Genomic DNA, 11572 nt, shown 5'->3' with positions numbered 1-11572 from the left:
ATTCCTTGAATTGCCACATTTTCCCCATCTCCCTTCTCCTGTGAAGAAGGGTGTATAAGCATCTGTACCTTGTTGGGTTATTGAGTAATTATTCTCCTTCGATTCCCTCAAGCTGTACACCTAAAAATAAAAATTTGTATACCTTTTCTCCTATTAATCTGCCTTTGTTCAGCTGATTTTCAGTAAGCCTTTAGAGGGCGAAGGGGAGGTTTTCTCTTCACCCTTTGATATGGTTTGGATGTTCTGTCCCCTCCAAAACTCATGTTGAAATGTGATCCCCAGTGTTTGGAGGTGTTTGGGTCATGGAGGTGGATCCCTCATGAATGGCTTGGTGCTGTCCTCAGGATAATGAGTGAGTTCTCACTCTGAGTTCACATGAGATCTGGTTGCTTGAAAGAGGATGGCACCTCCCTGCTCCCCAGCCCTGGCCTGGCTCCTGCTCTTACCATGTAACATTCTGACTCCCCCTTCACTTTCCACCGTGACTGAGTCCTGCACCAGAAGCTGAGCAGATGTTGGTGTCATGCTTCTTGTACAGCCTGCAGAACTGTGAGCCAATTAAACCTCTTTTCTTTACAAATAACCCAGTCTCAGACATTCCTTTACAGCAACATGAGAACAGACCAACACATCCCTACACTAGGGAAGACTTTGACCTTGAGGAGGTCTAGAGAAGGTAGTGGTCACAGAAATGCTTAGCCACCAACAGGCAAACCTAATTTACTAGGCTCTCGCTATCAATCCAGTCAGTTCTCAAGACAAGAACTTCTGTGAAAACCAGAAGGCTGGAAAGCCTTGCTAATTCTAGCTACTTGTTCTAGGGGTTACAGTTCCCATTTGGGTACACCTATATCTAGAAGCCAGGCTTGCTCTCAGAATCTTGACCACTTTACTCCATATCACACCCCCAGGGGAGGGGGAGCTTGGGAGGATGAAATTCACATTAAACTGGCTATAGCTCTGGGAAATGGACAGATTGGAAACTACTTCTCTAAGAATCAGTTTCCCTATTCATTGATTAGCATTTGAGGATTATCCAGGAATCAGAATATTCCAAGGCTTCTTCTACCAGGAGGTCCCATTAGCAGTAAAACTTCAAATTTCCTTGGCCTAGGCTCCTGCTTGCATAACCCTGAACTTTGACCTTCCACATTCATTTTAGGAGACCTCATTGGTGTACCATGAGCTCACAGATGACTTGACCATGGAAGCCAAGGCAAGCATTGGCATGTCCACTTCTGCCAGTTTGTGAGGAAGCCAAGGTCCCAGTCCAGGGCATCAACCCAGTGATCCTGGGCTGCCAGCCTTAGAGATGACAACAGTGCAGCCATCATCTCTGGGACCCTCACTACTCAGCAAGCCATGTTGTGTACCCCTTTGAGGGGTGAAATGAACCTCTCCGCAGCCCACGTGGCACGGTGACCCTTGTACCCAAGCAGCCTCTGCCAATGCCACTCTATGCACAGTTCAGGTTCAGATACCAGGCCAGAGCCTGTCACAGGGTAGACCCATAAATGTAGTGGGGTGCAAAACTGTATTTTTTAGCTAAGAAGCATCAAGTTAAGGGCTGCCAGCAGCTCCCAGGACTTGGTTGAAGCAGGAAGTCATCTTGGAGCATATACTTTTTTTTTTTTTTTTTAAGAAATGAGGTCTTGCTGTATTGCCCAGCATGAACTTGAACTTTTGGGCTCAAGGGTTCCTCCCACTTCAGCCTCCCCAGTAGCTGGGACTACAGGCATGCTACCACCTCACCTGGCAAGATTTTTTACTACCTCACCTGGTAAGATTTTCTTTGTTCTATGACAATACCTGCAGTGGCCCCTTCTAGTCGTGTAAATATGAAGGCTAAAAGGTGCTCCCTGCCCTGGGAAAAGGGTGCAGCAACATCTTTTGTAGAAGGCAAAGGCCTGTCTACCATCCTTGATATGTAGAGTTGGTTTCAAGCAAAGAGGGGGCCAATTTACAAAGAAGCACAGGATCTTCTAGGGCTCAGGGATGCTGAAGTGGCTGATAAGAAAGGACGACAGGAGTTCACCTCCAGGGAGGCAGTGCTGGACCATGGCCTGGGATCAGTCACGAACACTGAGAGATTGCCTGGTTCTGCCGCTTTGAGTCTTCCCCAGCTACCCAGGAAGAAGCCTGGCTTTGAGAACAGTGACAGGGCATGAACCCACAGAACAGAGCACCTTGTGAAAACAATCAGTTCAAAATCTGAGCTGTTGAAACTTTATTTTAAGCCTAAAGGAATATGATTATGGGGCCTGAGACATGTGATAGGTGACTGTAACCTAGGCAGCGGTAACCTGTGTTTCTCTAATCACAGATTAGCCTTCGTCCTTACCTACATTATTTTGTAAAATGTTATAAACGACTAAAGGGCACCAGGGAAGACCCTTTCCCTCTTACTGTTTGTCTTCATTCCAGATAAACTTTCTTCCTACCTCTCACACAGAGACTTCATGGTGTCACATTATCTAAAATGGATTGTTAAAGATACTGCTTTAAATTGGAAAGGAAATGAAAACAAGCCCTAAGGGAAGGAAAAAAAACAAACTAACAAAATTGTCGTAACTCATGAACGATTCTTGTATAGAAAATGTGGTAATCCTGTTAAATTTCTTTGTTTCCTTCCTATATAAGCAAGATTTGAACTTTTAACTTAGATGCACTGACCCCATTTCTCTGGAGTCTATGTTATCCGGATGGCTATTCTCAGGCTTTCACGTGAATAAATTCTTTAAACTGGCTTCTGATCCCTCAGTTATTTCAGGTTGTCAGTCTCTGCTGCATGTTAACATAAGCAGGGGAGCACTGGTAAAATATGAATGCTGCAGCACCTGAGCAGCTCTTTGCACACCAGTGTTCACAGCAGCATTATTCATAATACCAAAAGGTGGAAATAACCTAAATGTCCATCAAGGGATGAACAGATGAACAAAATGCGATACATACATGTAATGGAACATTATTCAGCCTTAGTGAGGAAGGAGATTGTGACACATGCTACAACATGGAGGAATCTTGAAGACATTATGCTAAGTGAAATAAGCCTGACACAAGGACAAATGCTATATGATTCCACTTATATGAGATGCCTAGAATAGTCAAATTCATAGAGACTCCGGTAGAATGGTGGTTGCCAGGGGCTGGAGGGTAGGGGGAATGGAAAGTTATCGTTTAAGGGGTACATAGTTTAAGTTTGGGATGATGAAAATGATCTGTGGATGGATGGTGGTGATGGTTGTACAACAGTATGAATATACTTAAAGAAAACTGAATTGTACACTTAAAAAGATGATTACAATGGTAAATTTTGTGTTATGTATATTTTAACCACACATGTGCGTGCGCGCGCACACACACACACACAATATTAGGGAGGTAATATAGGACTTTTCTTGTGTTGGATACAACTGAGGCCTCTAATTTAAAAGGGAAGTGAGAAGAACATCTCCTTTTTAAAGAAAGGTTCTGGACCTTCTGAGCAGGACTTGTTAAATTCACAATTTTTTTTAAAAAAAGAGTTCTACCTTTCTGAACCCATCACTCACTCACCTTCCAGCAAGTCATTCTAAATGCCAGCAGTGTAAATACTAGGGTGAGAGTTGTCCTGGAGTCCTGGGCATCTCCCTCCCAATCAAGCCTAGTCAGGGGACCCAAGAGACGGATCCAGAGTGCTTGATAGAGGTTTCCTGCAGTTGGGAACACTGGGAAAGTCTAAAGAAGAGGTGTCGGCTGTCCTGCTCTTGATCTAGTGGGCCCTGATGTTACTGCTGAAGGGAATCAGAATGTGTCATCGCAAAATATGCCACTTTGGCATAAGGATTATTCTGAGCTGAAGGCAAATGAGAAGAAGTAGGTACAAGAAAAGCCCTCTGCCTTCCCCCTATTTGCCTAAAAGCTGGATATAATTTGTGAAGGTGTTTCCTCCTCTGCTGTCTACTAGAAAAGACAGAAGTTAATCAATAGAGACCATTTTAGATGCTCATCATCCCAGAGAAGGCACTGGAGGAATCTGCACAGCAAACCTTGCTCACTAGCCCTTATCTTCCATTGGATCCTCCACATATTTGCCTTCCCACAGCCCTAGAAATTCAAAGTTATTTTCCTTTGTCTTGTCACTTCTCTAAAAATTTATTGTTCTTTTGTTAAGATGCTATATAAACCCAGGTTCTCCCACCCCTTTGAGTTACTTATCTCTGAGCACTCCATTGTGTAAGCAGGATGCACATGCTAATAAACTTCTGTTTATTTTTCTTTTTAATATGTCTTTTGTTAGTCAACTTTACAGGGTCTCAGAGAACCTAAGCCAGGTAAAGGAAAAACACATTTTTCATCCTCGACACCATCCCCCCAAAATGACTGCCCTCATACATGAACATAGTTATATACATGTAACATATATATTTTATATATAGATATATTAATATATGCACACATATATGTATTACATGCACACATGCAATACACATACTGCAGAAAGCCAGAAAGGAGCCCTCAGAGAGGCTGGAAGTGATCCACATCTTGATCTAGGTGGTAATTACCTAGATAGATACATATGCAAAACCTTATCAGGCTGTATACTTAAGATTTGTGTATTCTGCTGCATCTAAGTTATACTCAGTTTAAAAGTACCAGTGGTCAGGCTTACCTTCAGAGACTCTGGATTTGAATGGTCTGGGATGGGGCTCATGCATCATGATTTCTAAAGATCCCCAGTTAGTTTTATCAATAGCATGTAACCAGGGTTGAGAAACAGTGGGAGCCTCACAATGTATCTTGTAGGGGCTGGCTAGTGACTGGTCTATGCCTGGCGTCTGAAAACAAGACTGGCTTGCTTCTGTAGACTGAGTAAACTCCGGGGATTATAGGGCAATTTGTGGGGTGGGGGAAAGAACCCTATGTCCTTCCAAGACCTCCCTCCCTACTCCCCCTATACAATTCAACTGAGAAAATCTACCCTGCAGACCACACCAAAAGTTGGAGGATTCGGCCTCCAATACCTCTCCTGGCCAGGGAATCACTGTGGTAAGCTGGGGAGCCAAAGGTTTACCACTGCAGGAATTTGACTGCAGGAAATCAGGCCCACAGCTTCAACCTGGCATCTGGACACGTGGCCTATTCACCCAGGGGTGCAAGGAAGGTGGTACACAGCAAGGCAGGTAGGTGGTGGGAGGACACGAACATTTCCAATGACCCTGGAGAAGTATCACTGAGATGATCTTGGCTGGGAAGCTCTGGGTAAATGCAGTGTAAAAGCTTTGTGACTATAGTCTAGGGAGCTGTTGGAATGAGTATTTACGGTGGTATTTTTCATGGAACTGACTAGAAAGCTTCAGAAATGAAAGATTTTTTGGCACCATAAGCCTTATGCCAACCAGCATATCTCTAAATTAAGTAGAGAGGCAGACAGGCTCTGAGTTACTGGACACTAATTCATGCCTCGGCACGAAAATTTGAGCTGCTCAGAACGAGTTCTTGCAATTAGACATTTTAAAATAACTAATGAATACCGATGAAGAAAGAAGAAAAAATGGAGTGATATCTACTCAAGTTGCTGTTTAATGGCAGAGAGGCTGTAGAAATTGTCACAGAGCCACCCATGGTAGAGCCCCCTTTTCCTTCCTGAGAGGTCAGAGTCATCCTAAACCACCTCTAGTTTTCTGAACAACTCCCCAGAGTCTCCTAAACAGACAATATACAGTTGACACATAACCAATACCACCCTCAAATCATCCACTCTCCACTTCAGACCCCAAATGCAAAAGCCAGACCCTCTTTCGTCCCTCTCAGACGTCCTCTTCTTTGCTTTATGGTCAACCCTGCCCTTCTAGTATCCCCCACCCCAGCACGGTTCTAGCAGTTTCTCTTCTCTCATTCTTATTGCTTTCTCCTTTCTTCTTTGCCTTTTTTTTTTTCTTTTTCTTCTCGACTTCAATCCTTAATTCTAATCATTACTGTGCCACCACCACGGTTTTTGCATATCCTAATATTTACTTAATTTTTTTACATCCAGTGATTTTTTTCCCTCTTGGCTCTCCTTTAAAAAGCTAAGCAAGATTGTTTTAAAAAGAAACTTTTTTTTTTTTTTTTTTTTTTTTTTTTTTTTTTGAGACGGAGTCTCACGCTGTTGCCCAGGCTGGAGTGCAGTGGCGCGATCTCGGCTCACTGCAAGCTCCGCCTCCCGGGTTCCCGCCATTCTCCTGCCTCAGCCTCCTGAGTAGCTAGGACTACAGGCGCCCGCCACCGCGCCCGGCTAATTTTTTGTATTTTTAGTAGAGACGGGGTTTCACTGTGGTCTCGATCTCCTGACCTTGCGATCCGCCCGCCTCGGCCTCCCAAAGTGCTGGGATTACAGGCTTGAGCCACCGCGCCCGGCAACTTTTTATCAGTAGAAAACCAATATCTCTTGCTATTAATAGGAGGAAATTATAAAACAGTAAACTAAACACAACGAAAACAGAGCAGTGGTATTAAATTCTAACTGGATACTGTTGCTGACTGCAGGCTCTGAGCCTGAGGCCTACTCATCCTTGGTTAAGAGTGGAGAAAGGAAAAGTTAAGAGAGGTGTTGAAGACAAAGCAGCACCAAACTGAGGCTTTCTCTGTCACATAATCAGAAGTGCCAAGGGCATGGCCTCATCAATCTCTGCTTAATGCTGTGTCCTTAGACAATTTTCTGTAGCTCAGGAAATAATGGTGCAAAGACTATCTTAGTGTATTCTTGTTATAGTTTGGATGTTTTTCCCCCAGACCTCATGTTGAAATGTGATCCTCTACTTTGGAGGGGATGCCTAATGGCTGATGTTTGAGTCACAGGGGTGTATTCCTTATGAATGGCTTGGTGTCATCCTCACAGTAATGACTGAGTTCTTGCTCTATTAGTTCCCATGAGAGCTGGTTGTTAAAGAGGGCCTAGCATCTCCCCCTCTCTCTTATTTTCTTTCTTGCCATGTGATCTGCACATGCCAGCTCCTCTTTGCTTTTGACCATGAGTGGTGGCAACCTGAGGCCATCACCAGAAGTCAAGCAAATGCCAGCACCATGCTTCTTGTACAGTCTGCAGAACTGTGAGCCAAATAAACCTCTTTTCTTTATAAATGACCCAGCCTCAGGTATTCCTTTACAGCAACACAAATGGACTAAGACAACTCTCTTTACCTTACCCTTTGTTTTCTCTCCCTCATTGCTTTCCTGTTTCCCTGTTTGTCCCTCATTTCTTCCTACTTCCTTCTCCCTTTTCCCCCTTTCTTTTTAGCGCAGTAGGCAAATACTTATGTTATCTTCAATGGTCTAATTACCAAGAGGGAAAAAAAGACAGAGAAGAAAATTCAAACCTGGGAAAGATGACCCAAAGAGACATCTAGCTAGGCTATACTATGCCCAGGTAAGCCTGGCTTCCAAGGGCTGGCCATTTATCTGCTTCTAAGCCAGCTTCCTGCTCTCAGAGGGGGTAGGACTCATTCTCTGACACTGTTTTTGGATACTGTGTCAAGGGGAACACCAATCTATGGCATGGGGCTGGGGGACCCATGTCACCCTGTACCAACCCTATCTGCCATCTTTACACACACTGTCTCCCCAGAAAAACTCAGCCAAGAGCAACTCATGTGGATATGGAAACAAACCCATCTAGCAATTATTCACTGCACCACACAGAGGGATGGCTGAGCTTAGTAGACAGGTGTGACATTGTTAGAAGGTAAAATTACGACTTCCATAAATATATTTCTAAAAGAACACATGTTAAGGAATTTATGTTGCTCAAATAATATGAAGAAACCAGATAGATAGGTGTTATAATTGGTTCAAAGGAAAAAAACAACACAAATTTATATGGAGTAAAGAAATGTTGAGATGAATTGCAAATGAAGACAAAGTGGGGTTTTTTCCTGCCAAATGAGTGGGAGTGAGAAAAAGTCAAATCTCTACCAGACAGAACAGAATTTATGTATCTATGGATTACCTACAATTTATGGATGTGCAAAACAGCTTAAAGACAATGAACAAGGGGCTAGTCACGTGGCTCACACATATAACCCTAGCACACGGGGAAGATCACTTGAGGCCAGGAATTCAAGACCAGCCTGGGCAACATAGCAAGACCCTGTCTTCTAAATAAAAACAAAACAAAACAAAATAATAAAAGACAATGGGCTAGGTGTGGTGGCTCATGCCTGTAATCCCAGCACTTTGGGAGGCTCCTGCAGGAGGATGCTTGAGCGCAGGAGTTCAAAAACCAGCCTAGGCAACACAGGGAGATCCTATACTACACAATTTTTTTTTTTTTGTAGAGGTAGGGTCTTTTGCAGAGACCCTACCTCTACAAAAAATAGAAAACTTAGCTGGGCATGGTGGTGTGCACCTGTAGTCCTAGCTACTCAGGAGGCTGAGGTGGGAGGATCACTGAGCCTGAGAGGTAGAGATTGCAGTGAACGGGGCTAGAATATCATAACCCTGAGGGGTGTGCTATAAATGATATGTAGTTTCCCACTGAAACAGTAAATTTTTTCTACATAAGGTTCTTAACCCAAGGGAGACACTATTCATTTGATTAATGTTTCCCCAGTACCAGCTCCGTTGGTCATAAGCCACACTGCCTCTCCACCAGACCTCTACCTGGCCTAAGGTTAGGAGAGGATGCCCATGTGACAATCGGTGTAAGGTGATGGGGATTTGGGTTCCAGGTGTGACTCATCATTAACCAACAATAGGAACAGTGTGCCTAGGTCAAGTCACCCAGCCTTCTAGGTCTCTTCATTTGAGTGAGGGACTTGGGTGCTCTCTGACGTTTCTCTAGCTTTAAAGCTCTAGAATTCAAGGGAATAAGAAACATGTTTATAAATCTTAAACTAGCCCAAGGATTTGTAGCAAGTAGGTGTAAACCCACAGGTCTGACTGGGTCAGGCCCCACCAGGTCAGCCACTGTCCTGGGGTAAATAGCAAATGAGAGAATATCTTTAGGATTTTCCTTGGTTTGTTTGGCATTCTTTTGTTTTGTTTTGTTTTTGTTTTCGTTTTTGAGATGGAGTCTCACTCTGTCACCCAGGCTGGAATGCAGTGGCACGATCTTGGCTCACTGCAACCTCCGCCTCCCAGGTCAAGCAATTCTCCCTGCCTCAGCCTCCCAAGTAGCTGGGACTACAGGTGACCGCCACCACGCCTGGCTAATTTTTGTATTTTTAGTAGAGGTGGGGTTTCACCATGTTGGCCAGGCTGGTGTGGAACTCCTGACCTCCGGTGATCCTCCCGCCTTGGCCTCCCAAAGTGCTGAGGTTACCCGTGCCCGGCCTTGTTTAGCATTCATTCTTACCGCCCCCCAGCCCCATAACAGTTTAGGGCCCCAGAGCAACTCCGCTGCTGTGATGAACTGAGAAAACCCCTTTCCCCTTGTTGTGCTGTTTTCCAGGAAGCACGTGGCTGCAGAAGCGATGAGCTCTTTGTGCCCTCTCTTCCTGCTCCAGCATTCCATGTGTCTGTGACTCTAAGCCTGGGGTGTGGACCCGGAAACATTCAAACAAGGCTAAGAGAAGCTCTCAGTCCAGCTCGGGCTACACATGCACCACCCAGGAATTTCCAGGGCACGTGCCACGCAAGGGGCACACCCGACAGAGCCCAGTGGGGTTTCCCACTGGGCCTCCTACCGAGGTGCTCAGGCTGGGCCGGAAAAGCGTGAGTCACCCTGGGGGCGGGCCTCTCCAGGATAGAGGCCAAAGGAGTGATTACCATGACAGTTCTCCAGAGGGCCTGAGGCGGCGGTGGACAGCCTCGGCGACAGTGGGCCCTCCCCGCAGAACTTTGGTTCCAATCCCTCTCCACCCCGCCCAGGAGTCTCCTGGCCCCAGAAGCAGGAGCAGGAGGCGCCAAAGAAAGAGGAAAAAGAATTCCTTTTCCAGTCATTTCAGTCCTAAATTTTCCCTGAGACTGCCAGAAAAGATGCTAATGAAAGACCAATTGTGTGGCCAGAGTGTTTTCTTCGGACATCTGCCCAGGGAACTGGAGGATACCCAGTCCAGAAGCGAGGTCACTAGCACCATCCTATGGCAACACCTTTTGCTCGCTACTGACCCCTACTGGGGAAGTGGAGAAAAGCGGCTGAGTGCTGGGAAGCAGCTGAAAGAAACTAGACCCGAACATGTCTACTAGGTTCTTAAATCCAACGTCTGCTGTTGGAGGATGAGTCCTGCCTACACCTTAGGCCACAGATGCAGAGGATCAAACCTTGGGAATTCCCTTTGTTTCAAGGGGCCCCAAAACCTTTCACACTGGACTTTTCTTTTGCTTAACTCCCCTTTATGTTGTGTCCTATGGGAAATGAGGAGCCTTTAAAGCCAGCTTGTCCAACCTACCGCCCACCGGCCGCCTGTGGCCCAGGACGCTTTGAATGCAGCCCAACATAAAACATTATGAGATTTTTTTTTTGCATTTTTTTTCTCATCAACTATCGTTCATGTTAGTGTATTTTATGTGTGGCCCAAGACAATTTATCTTCCAGTGTGGCCCAGGGAAGCCAAAAATTGGACACCCCTGCTTGAAGGCCTTTTAGGAGAATGAAATGAACATACAGCTACACGTTAGCGGCAGAACAAAGGGTGGATTAGGAGCAAGGCTAGGGTCAGCAGGGGTGCTTGATTATTTCTTGATGTCCTACTAGGTGCTGTCTCCAGCAGAAAGACCAGTTAGGAGGCTGTGGCAATAACCCAACAGAAACATCTGGAGGGACTAAAAGAGGGCAAGTGGATGGAGGGAAGAGGATGTCTGTGGGGAGGGGAATATTTGGGAAGGACCGCAACGGCCTCAGTGATGGGTTGAATGGGGTAGGACTGTAGAGAAAGCAGAGTCTAGCACCACCTTCCTGTCTACACCCTTCTCTCCCCTGCAGGGTTGGTTTTTGCTAACATCCTTCCAGCAAAATGAGATTTTAAGCAGAAGAACAGGTGTGGAACATGAATTTTGGTTTGAATATTGTTTGAGATGGGGTCATTGTCGTGGCGGAGAAGGACTTTGGCATCAGTCTGTCCAAAGCCAGGCTTGGCCACCACCAGGATGTGAGACCTTACACAGATGCTTTGTCAGCTTCAGTTTCTTCACCTGTAAAGAGAGAATACGACACCTACTTCGTATTTGGCTTTTAAATATTTTTTTGTTTTTTAGACTCAAATGATATAGATTGTTTAGTGTCTGGCTGTTTAGGAAATACAAGCTTAAAGAAAAAAAAGATGAGTAATAGGCAACTGAATGCCATAAACACACCTACATTAATTGTTACTATGAGCCAGGCACTGCCTACGCACTGTACATAATCTCATGTAATCTTCTTGGTAGTTCCATAAGGTAAGGACATGATGATCTCCAGTTTATAAGTGGGGAAACTGAAGCACAGAGAACCTAAGACAGCTGACCAAAGGCACACAGCTAATAAGTGGCAGAGCCAGGACTCAAACCTAGATATGTCTGACTCCAAAACCGTGGATCTTAACAACCACACTGATGTCTTTACAGCAAATACAGGTCAAAGCATAGAAGACTAGTCTTGGCTAGAGCTACAAATTCAGGAGTTGTCAAGATTTGA

This window comes from Macaca mulatta, chromosome 13 (genome assembly GCF_049350105.2).
Source record: "Macaca mulatta isolate MMU2019108-1 chromosome 13, T2T-MMU8v2.0, whole genome shotgun sequence".
Lineage (NCBI taxonomy): Eukaryota > Metazoa > Chordata > Mammalia > Primates > Cercopithecidae > Macaca > Macaca mulatta.
The sequence above is the reverse complement of the archived record's forward strand: the minus strand, read 5'-3'. Positions refer to the sequence as shown.